Raw genomic sequence first — 10,930 nt, 5'->3', positions numbered from 1 at the left:
AGCCACAGCAACATCAGATCTGAGCCGAGTCTTTGACCTATACCACAGCTCACTGCAATGATGGATCCTTAACCCACTGAGCAAAGCCAGGGATCGAACCTGAAACCTCATGGTTCTCAGTGGGATTCATTTCTGCTGTGCTGTGAGGGGAACTCCTTTAGGGACATTTGTAATTAGAATGCTTTGCAAAAGCACTTAAGAGTTTTACAAACAGTTGCACTGTTCCTCTGGTTCACTTGCCATCAAAGAGAAAATTTTTTTATGGACCTATAATGAGCAAAATGGTTAAAAAATGAGTTACACCAAAAAGAATGTTTTGGGGAAAAAAGACATAATTTGATAATGCAATATCGAATTATAACACAAAAACTAGTTCAGGAGCTCCCTTGTGGCACAATGAGTTAAGGAGCTGGTGCTGTCACTACAGAGGCTTGGGTTACTGCTGTGGTGAGAGTTTGGTCCCTGGCCTAGAAACTTACGCATGTTGCATGTGTATCCCCCCCAAAATAACAACTAATTCAAAGAAAGTAAGCATTTTGGTTTTTGCTACTGTTTAACTTGCTGTTTTCAAAAAGTTGAAAATTGGACCATCAAGAAAAGAGGAGGAAAAAAAAGACAGGATGGAAAGGAGTAAAGTCCAATCATTTGCGCAGTTCACGAACATCTGTTGAGTCCTTGTTCTGGTCACACTGAGATGTGGATGGAAACATGGCTTCTTCTCTCAGAGAGATGGGGAGATGTCAGGTGAGCAAATGGGAAGAAATAAAAGAATTGATGAGATTACATAACAGTTACAAAACATTACATAACATTACGGTTACCTCAACCATCCCAGCCTTTACTCTCTGACTCTTTCCCACCCAAATAAAAACAAAAGGGAAATTCTGGAGCATGCTGGCAAATCCCACAATCTTCAGGAAGGGTCTTCTGGTGGCATGAGAGGGACAGAGGTGGGAACCACCTCTGCAGTGGCCGTCAGGTGACGTGCGACTGTGCAAAGTAAGTTACCCGAAGTTTTGAGTCTCTAGCTTAGAAAACCCTGCATTATGCTGTGTCTGGCAAAGATTTTGCTGTGAGCCAAGGTGGGGAGACAACATTTTGTGAATAAGAAACTCACATGGTGCAGGAAGTTAGTCTCTAGGACAATGTAATTTCAGAGTAAATTGTCTCCCTGATATATTGAGTAGACGACTATTTTTATGTCTGTTGCTTTGTAAATGCAACTCTGGGTTAACGAAAAAATGAAGGGAATTGGATTTGGGGTTCTTTCCTTCACTCTCTTCCCTCTTTCCCTTCCTCCCTCCCTCCTCTTTCTCTCTTTCTTCCTTCCTTTCTTCCTTCCTTCCTTCCTTCCTTCTTTCCTTCCTTCCTTCCTTCCTTCCTTCCTTCCTTCCTTCCTTCCTTCCTTCCTTCCTTCCTTCCTTTCTTTCTTTCTTTCTTTCTTTCTTTCTTTCTTTCTTTCTTTCTTTCTTTCTTTCTTTCTTTCTCTCTCTCTTTCTTTCTTTCTTTCTTTTCTTTCCTTCCTTCCTTCCTTCCTTCCTTTCTTTCTTCTTTTCTCTTTTTCTTTCTTTCCTTCACCATGCCCATGGCATACCAAAGTTCCTGTATGACTGAACCTGTGCCATAGAGGGGACCCGAGTCCCAGCAGTGACAATGCCAGGTCCTTAACTGCTAGGCCACCAGGAAACTCCTGGTATATTAAAAAAAAAATTTTGAATGTAATTTTATTTTTTTCATTTTAAAGGTTTTATTGAAGTATAGTTGATTTGCAATGTTGTGATATAATTTCGGCTGTACAACAAAGTGATTCAGTTTTACATGTTCACACATCCATTCTCTTTCAGATTCTTTTCTGTCAGAGATTATCACAGGATATTGGGTAGAGTTCTCTGTACTATACAGCAGGTCCCTGTCAGCCAGTCATTCCGTATAGCACAGTGTGCATATGCCAGTCCCAAATCCCTAGTCCATCCTCCCTCCTGGGGTATGTTTTTAATGAAGAAAACTTACATTAGATTTGCAGGAACATTCTCTCCGGGAATAGATTTTAACAGGTTCCACTGGTCCAAATCCAGGCATCTTGGGTCCTTCCATTGGCTACACGTGGGGCCCTGCCCAGTCCCTGGACACCTCTGTACCCCAGCTTCTTAAATTATATATCATCCAGGGATACACTCTCTGCACAAGAAGAATAGGAGATGTGACTTTTTTTTTTTTTTTGCTTTTTAGGGCCGCATCCACGGCATGTGGAACTTCCCAGGCTAGGGGTCAAAGTGGAACTACAGCTGCTGGCCTACAGCCATAGCAACACAGGATCCAACCCACACCTGTGACCAACCCCACAGCTCACGGCAATGCCGGGTCTTTAATCCACTGAGCGAGGCCAGGAATGGAACCTGCACCCTCATGGATAGTCGTCGGGTTCATTAGCGCTGAGCCACAGTGGGAACTCCAACCACTCACTGTTTAATTGAAACAGACTAAAAAGACCTCTAAGGTCTAAAGTCCCAATGCCAACCTCTTATGCCAACTACCTCAGCTCCCCTCATGCTCTCCAATGAAACAGAACTTGACTTTCTCTATCAACCCTTTCTGGTGTTTGGCCCTTTCCAACGGTGTCACTAAAATTGCCCTTAGAAACTTAGAGTGACTTTTTCAGAGCTGTATGAATGGCTCTTTCTTACCAACCCCACTCTAAGGAGACTCTGTCCCCAGAATGTTGAAGGGCTTTTGTTTTCCTGCAGAAACCCAGGCAGGTTGTGGAAAGGGAGCCCTCAGAGCACACAACTCTCCCCTAAGCCCATCTCTAACGGGCCGGGCCGGCGGTGACAGCTGTGACGAATACCATGGCAATTTCCCAGATAAGATTGTATCTGAGTAGGGGCTGCATTTCCTTCAGAGGTGCAGAGGCCATTATTATTCTTTGGAGAGGAATTCTGAGGAGGAAATAGCTGATTTAAATGCCGCCTGTCAGTTGCCAAAGAAATTGTTACAAAATACTGCTATAATGATGTGGAAAACTGCCCATTGCGTTGGATTCCACGTTTTCTCTGCTCCCTCCCATTCATCATCTGAGATTTCCCTTAGGCAACGGGGTGCATGAAGATGGCTACTCTAAAACTTCATAACTTGGAGTCTCCTCGATTGGGGGTTTTTGGCACATCACATGATGGTTGCTCAACCATTTCTCACGACCTCTCATGGTGTCTTCTCAAAAACTGTGTAAATCACCCAGAAATACCCATGCAGCTTGCCTATGTATTAAGCACTTGTCAAATGTCCATTATTTTTCCACACATGAGAAGGCAGCATAAGAGAATGGCTCTAAGCAGAAGTTCTGGAGTCAAACTCCTAGATTCTCATGCTGGCTCCACCGGGATCACCATTTGTGTGACTCTGCTGGGTGATAGTTGTATGACTAGGACAAGTTGCCTTAGTCTCCATATCTGTATAAGAGGCCCAATAGTGGTACCTACCTCACAGAGTGGAAACAAGGATTAAATGAATTCATATTTATGAGGTACTAAAAATAATAATAGCTCATAGTAAGGGTTCATTAATATGTTCATGACCTCTATAAAGAAGATAATATACTACCTTTTGCGAATTTATGGTCTAAGGTTTAGGAGACATGTACAAGAGTAGCAAAAAGCAAGATAAAGTTCATCTTAAAGTTACCCACAAAAACTTGGAACAAAAAAAAAAAAAAGCTTGAAGGAAAGCAAGAAAAAGTGAAGGTGGACTAGTGCGACAACATAGAAATTCAATAAAAATACTATAGTTTCCTGCTGTGGCACAACGGGATCAGTGGCGTCTCTTCAGTGGCCAGGACGCAGCTTTGACTCCCAATCCGGCACAGTGGGTTAAAGGATCCGGTGTTGTCACAGCTCAGATCTGATCCCTTGCCTGGGAACAGCATATGCTACCTGGTGCCCCCCCAAACCAACCAGCCAAACAAACAAATAAAAGACCCATCACCACCATCACCACCACTAAAACAAAACAAACAAAAAACCCATCACTACCACCACCACTAAAACAAAACAAAACAAAACAAAACAAAAGAGCAAACAAACTTAAAAATCCATCAGCAACAGAACAGATGAAAAAAATAGCTGCCACATCTTTAGTTGACAAAGGATGAATAGGTTGCATCTAGGGCAAGTGAGAGGACGATGTAGACATGGGAAGGCTTGGGAGAGGAATTCCAGAGCCTCAGAGGAGGATGCTGATTTCAAGCTAGTGTTTGGATTAAGTTTGATTGAAAAGAAAGAGACACCAAAGTTTTCTACAGTTGGAATTTTTCCTAAGGAAGATAAAACCTGGCAGCAGCACGTCAGGCTGTTTGGAGAGTAAAGACCAGTTAGGATGCTGACAAGGTCAGGTGGTGTTGTCTTCCCCTGGGAAGAGAGGATGATCATGAATGTTCTCTTGATCCAGTAAGTGCTTGATTTTGACTGAGGCTTTCTGAGGTTTCAGAGCCCGCGTGATTGAAAAAACGGTAGTAAAATTAAGGAAGACGGGAGCAGAAACAGGTTTTGAGGGAAGCTGATGGATTTGTTTCTAAAACTATGTTAAGTGTAAAGTGTCAGCTTTAAAATTAGAGAAAGGCAGGTTAGCATCTTGCTGGAAAAGCAGGTTTAGAGCTCTAATGAAGATGTACATCAAGAGATATAAAATTAAGACTCAACTAAATAGAAGTTGAGGCCAGGAACATAGATAAGATCACAGACTATATCCCTTGAGGAGGAGAGAAGGCTTGAGGATCACAGCAGAAAGGGCTTATTGAATACACAAATTCCGGAGTTTCCATCATGGCTCAGCAGTTAACGATTCTGGCTAGCATCCATGAGGATGCAGGTTCAATCCCTGGCCTCGCTCAGTGGGTTAAAGATCCATCATACCCGTGAGCTGTGGTGTAGGTCGCAGACGTGGCTCGGATCCTGTGCTGCTGTGGTTGTGGCGTAGGCTGGCAAGTGCAGCTCTGTTTCAACCCTTAGCCTGGGAACCTCCATATGTCATGGGTGCAGCCCTAAAAAAATAATAATAATAAAAAAAGAAAATACAAATTCCTAGACCTCATTCTTTCCTGCTTAATCAAAATTTGGGGATAATATTAAGGATGCTGTTTTTAAAAAGGGCTGCACCTGCAGCATATGGAGGTTTCCAGGCTAGGGGTCTAATTGGAGCTACAGCTCCTGGCCTACACCACAGCTCATGGCAACACTGGATCCTTAACCCAGTGAGCAAGGCAGGGATCGAACTCACAACCTCATGGTTCCTAGTAAGATTCATTTCCGCTGTGCCACGACAGGAACTCCAAGGACACTATATTTTTAACAAGTTGTCAACACTGGTCTTGCAAACATTAAAGTTTGAGACCTCATGCCTCAGGGGGTGAAGGATGATGAGAAAAAAATCAAGATGGTTAAAAGATAGCATGTAAATCTGAGTGGTATGTTTAAGAAAGGAGGAAATCATGAGGAATGGGTATCAAATATTCAACTGGATCATGGAAGAAATGGGAACAGGCTTTTAGTTTGCATGTTAGGAAATAATTAAAGACCTTCTTTCTCCACTAGGGTGAAGGAGTGAAGAGGCAGAGAGAAAGTGGAGATAATTGAAGACATCACTTTCTGAAATTGGACAATAGAAGAAAGAATAAGAGAAAATGTGGGGGAGTTTCTGTTGTGGCTCAGTGTGTTAAGAACCTGACTGGTATCCATGAGGATGCGAGTTACATTCCTGGCCTTGCTCAGTGGGTTAAGGATCCAGTGTTGCTGCAAGCTACAGCATAGATTACAGATGCAGCACAGATCTGGCTTTGCTGTGTCTGTGGTGCAGGCCAGCAGTTGCAGCTCTGATTTGACCCCTCTCTTGGGAGTTTCCATATGCCATAGGTGTGACTCTTAAAAAAAAAAAAAAAAAAAAAAAAAAAAAGAATATGTTGGCTCATGGCTGTGACAGAATTAGGAGTCTTATTTGTATTTAGGAATAAATGGGATTTAATTATACTTGAGAAAGAAGAGGACCAAATGGAAAGGAGAGAGAAGTTCTGGAAGAAAGAGAAGGGATTGTGGGTATAGCAAGGTTGAAACAGAGTAGGACCCATGGCCTTTCTCCCCCATGTTCTCTGCTTGCCTTCTACCAGTACAAAAATTTTAGTCAAAGAATAACTATAATCAGACAAGTGAGAAAATGCAGAATAAAGGGGAACAAACAAGACCAAATAATAATACTTAGTCATTAAATAAAGTCAAGGACCTTTAGTTCTTTCTCAAGGGCTATAGATAATATTCTGAGCCATATCCTTTGAACTGTCTTGTAGATACTGAAACCCCCACTAGGGGGGAGAAGTTAATTGCACAATGACCAGACTGTAGCCACATGGCCACAATTACGAGAAATAGCCTCAAAGAAATGGCAACAGACTGTCCGTGGAACTGAAGACTAACTGTACTTAAAACAATCAAGATGATGCTAGTCAGACCATGACCGATTTCAAGATGACTGTCAGAGCTGACTGTGCTGTTGCTGCATGTAACCTTCTCCTTCTGCTATATACCCATGACACTCCCCTTTAAAAGCTCTTACCCACTGATTGTCAGTGGGGGGAAGTGGCCTTTGGACATGAGTCCATCCTCTCCCCCAATTTGCCCACCTCCAAATAAAGCAACCTCCTTCTCACCAATCTTGCCTCTTGAGTATTGACTTTAGAGCAACAAGCACCTGAACTCCACTTTGGATAACAAGGACTCAGAAAAGAAGGAAGGGCTAGCCTTCAAAAAAAGAAAGAACACTTCTTTTCCCTTATTTTATAAGAAGGAAAACATATTGAGATGGAAGGCAGAGAACTTGAAAGAATTGAAGCTGATGTCCTGAATATCTAAGTAAACTTAGAAATGGGAATATGAGGGCGCTAGATGAGGTGAGTAAGTTACTAAAGGCTTTCTTATCAATGCAGAGAATTAGCACATTTTTCTGGGTCTATTCTCCGTAATCAACCCTGGAGAAACTATAGAAGCCAGAGAGGAAATATGGTTTCTAGGAACAAACACCAAATTGCCAACAAAGTTACCAAGTAATAGTGAGAAATCCCTAAGGAGAGGGGAGGTGGTCTTAACAGATGCATGGCTTTATAGGAGGGGTGCTGAGGGTGTTGATTGACTTTCTTCTGTTTTTCTCTTTCATGTTGCCTTGGTATAATCGTAACTTGTCCTTTCTCTATAGAAATCTGCAGCCGTGGCAACACCAGATCCGAGCCACGTCTCTGACCTATGCTGCAGCTTGTGGCAATGCTGGATCCTTAACCCACTGAGTGAGGCCAGGGATCAAACCCACATCCCCTGAGAGATAGTGCTGAGCCACAATGGGAATTCCTAAATCAGTGGACTCAGAGTAAGGCAGATTACCCACTATAACATAAATGAGTGTCATTAAATCAGTTGAACATCTTTAAAAAAAAAAAAAGACTGAGGTCCCCTGAAGATGAATGAATTCTACCTCCAGAATGCCCTTGGACTCCAGACTCTAACATTGACTCCTTCTGGCATTTTCAGCCTGTTAGCTTGCCCTGAGGATTTCAGATTTCCCAGCTGCCACAATCATGTGAGCCAGTTCCTTAAAATCAATTAATCTGTCTTTTATATATCTACCTACTTATCTATCATCTATCTGTATACTTAAAAATTATAAGACTATAGTGTGTCTGTTAAGTTATATGTAAGCTGAAAATGCAACTGAAGTTTAAAAATGAGTACAAAATAAATGTCATTAATAAAAAATGTATACACACACACACACACATGCACACACACATGCACATATAACTCCTATAGGTGTTGTTGCTCTGGAGAATCCTGGATAATACAGTGAGTTAGAAAAAGCACTTCAACCAGTGGGAGGGCATAATTTGGGGCATTATAATAAGTTCCAGGTTCAAGGGTAATATTAATAGATTTAGAATCCAAAAGTAAAATATAAGCTAGGCTCACTTACGCTTGTTCTCAAGTGGTTCTATCTTTTATCAAGTCAACTTGAAATATGGATTCGGTGAAAAGTATTGCTAGTAGAAGGGCCTCAATTCTGGCAAAAAACGACCTAAAATATCATAGGTATTGGCAGCGAAAGAGATCTAGGAGATTTTTCTAATTTATTTCTTTTAATGATCTTACTGGCTTTAAGTATTATAAAAACCAGTTGATATTCATGTAATAAATATCATATTTTTTCATACAATTGCTTTATAATGATTAGTTAATTAAAACTCTAAAAGCCCTGATATTAAGAAAAGAGAAACCATGGCTCACTGACTTCTGGAATTGAATTAGACAGTCACGGTAACATCACATTGTTTCAAGGAAGAAAGCAAGAAAAATGACATTTGAAATCATGGGAGGAGTAGGAACAGGTATAATATAATTGCTTGGCTTGGAATGTGGCCAGAAGACAAGTGCTAATAATTTTTGCCATAAAAAGTGCCAAGGATGCTCTTTAATGAAAACCACTATTGTGAATTTCTGGGTCTCCATCCCATCGGAAAGCAATATTGCTATCAAAAAGAATCTACTTATATTTGAACATTTGTGAAATACTGACTCATAAGTGGTTTTCTGGATCCTTGCATATTCAGTGGAAATATGAATAGGAGTATTAGTTAATCCTTTAAAATGAACAGTGAGGAAAATATATGTAAAACAGACACTGCAGGGCTTTTCCAGAGCGGTGGTCTTTCTTTGGACCAGCACTTATATTTGGTTCTATCTCTCTGTTCTATTCAGAGGTGAGAACTGGGGCTAGAGGGTAAAAGAGGGGATGTGGGTTTGGGGACGGAGTGTAAAGAGGAAGAAGGTTTGAGTCACATAAACTATCTCCTCCCCCTAAGTCTTTTTAAGACCCACAGCTTCCCTGTTCATTGTCTTAGCTTCCCTTCCCTTTGCCTTTTTAAATATTTTAGCCTATAATCCTCAGACTTTGGAGCCATGTATCTTGTGTTCAATTTTCTATTCTACCATTTCATAGACAGGCAGTGTTGAGTAAGATGTGAGTGCTCCTGGGTTGGTACCTGATAGACATGGATTCGAATCCCCCCTCTACAACTTACCATCTCCACAATGCTTCACAATAAATGTCTTAGCTTGAGCTGCTGCAAAAAAATTCTCACCATTCTGGAGGCTGGGAATGCCAAGGTCAGCTATCTCCTGGTAAAGGCCCTTTTCCTGGCTTGCAGACGGATGCCTCCTCACTGTATCTTCACATGGCAAAGGGAGAGAGATCATCTTCTCGTGTCTCCTCAAAAGGCCACTAATGTCATTCAGGAAGGGCTTCAGCCACATGACCTAATTACCTCCCGGAAGCCCCACCTCTAAATATCATCACAATGCGAACTAGATTTTGACATGAGAACCTGGAGTGGGGAACACAAACATTCAATCCCTAGCAACAAAATGCCCACAAAATTAGTGGCAAGAACATCCTGCTCACAGATCTGCCAGTCAGTGGCTTGGCTAGGCTCCCGGCTGCAGGCTACAGGTTTAACTCAGACTTCCACTATGTGTCTTGGCACTTCTGGGGTGAACAGCTTCCTAAAGCAGGGGTTCTGCCCTGCATGTTTCACTGTGCAGCCAGGCTGACAGGCAGCATCCATCTCGAGCAAGTTTTCCCGTGGCAGATGGCCAGAATGCAAGAGGCAAACCAAACCCATGAAGCACATGTAAGACCCCTGCTCGCATCTTGCCTGTTAACATTTCACAGATCCAGTAAGTCCAACATCATGACACGGCCAAAGCCGATATCAGAAATGCAGGGAAATCTACTCTTCTCAGAGTGGGAAAGGGAAAGATGATTTGCTGAACTATGCTCTACAGATCTTCTACCTGTATTGGAATAAATAATTTAATCTCAATCCCAGTGTTGTCATGTCTTATATAGAGATGATAATAATAGGGCTATTGGGAAAAAGATATGGTCTATAAGGAAAATTATGTAGTTTTTAGAATATAAAGAGTATTCAATAAATGTTAACTTTTATTATTAACTTCCTTTGAATGTGTACAGGAAAGCAAGAAAATAGAAAAAGCAAGATGATGAGGATTAGCGAAGAAATTAAGGTTTACCAACAAAGGTAGTAAAGTGAATTCAAATTCTAACTTCATAAAAGAAGGGCATGGGGAAGGAATGGTTTGTGTTTATCTAAAAGGTCAAGTCACAGTTATGGTCACCCATGTTATATTGTTAGTTGTTGAACATTTGCTTCTACATTTGCTGTGTAGGACATTTGCTGCGTGAGAACTGTATGTACATCATACTATCTAAGAAGCAAAATGTAGGAGTTCCTATTGTGGCGTAGTGGAAACGAACCCAACTAGGATCCATGACGATGCTGGTTTGATCCATGGCCTCACTCATTGGGCCATGGGATCCAGCGTTCCTGGGAGCTGTGACGTAGGTTGCAGATGCAGCTTGAATCTGGAGTTGCTGTGGCTGTGGTGCAGGCCGGCAGCTGCAGCTCTGATTCAGCCCTTAGCCTGGGAACTTTCATATGCCGCAAGTGTAGCCTTTAAAAGGCAACAACAACAATGATAATAATAAATAAAAAAATAGAAAGCAAAATGCAGCCAAAACCCAACATCTTGCTTATCAGGCAATTTGGCAAACATGATAAAACTATATACCTGAAGAAAAAGAAAAGCATGAACCATAATGAATATGTTCAAGTAAGCAGTCATTTCTAGAATGCATGTGTGGTTTGCAAAAATACTACATTTTCTTTTTTTTTTTCTTTTCTTTTCTTTTTTTTTACAACTGCATCTGTGGCTATGGAAGTTCCCAGGCTAGGAGTCAAATCAGCACTGCAGATGCTGGCCTAGGCCACAGCCACAGCAACATTGGATCTAAGCCACTTCTGCCACCTACACTGCAGCTTGTGGCA

The 10,930-nt window shown here is 41.6% G+C and overlaps 1 long non-coding RNA gene across 2 annotated transcripts; it reads right to left on the bottom strand.

Annotated features, from left to right (window-relative positions):
- Positions 1 to 534: 534 nt before the first annotated feature.
- On the bottom strand, positions 535 to 9,333 carry LOC146398622 (uncharacterized). Of its 2 annotated transcripts, none has more exons than XR_014819633.1 (3): positions 9,164 to 9,333; positions 2,011 to 2,178; positions 535 to 715 (listed from the first exon to the last, which is right to left on the bottom strand). It is a non-coding gene; the product is annotated as an uncharacterized LOC146398622 (long non-coding RNA). The 2 variants fall into 2 exon arrangements; XR_014819632.1 differs by having other exon boundaries at positions 9,104 to 9,317.
- Positions 9,334 to 10,930: the final 1,597 nt, after the last annotated feature.

This window comes from Sus scrofa, chromosome 11, assembly GCF_054392235.1.
Source record: "Sus scrofa isolate SSC_HxYL_T2T_F1_AM1 chromosome 11, Sscrofa_HxYL_maternal_Yorkshire_Landrace_v2.0, whole genome shotgun sequence".
NCBI lineage: Eukaryota > Metazoa > Chordata > Mammalia > Artiodactyla > Suidae > Sus > Sus scrofa.
Note: the sequence above shows the minus strand (reverse complement) of the source record. Positions and strands in the feature narration are given on the sequence as shown.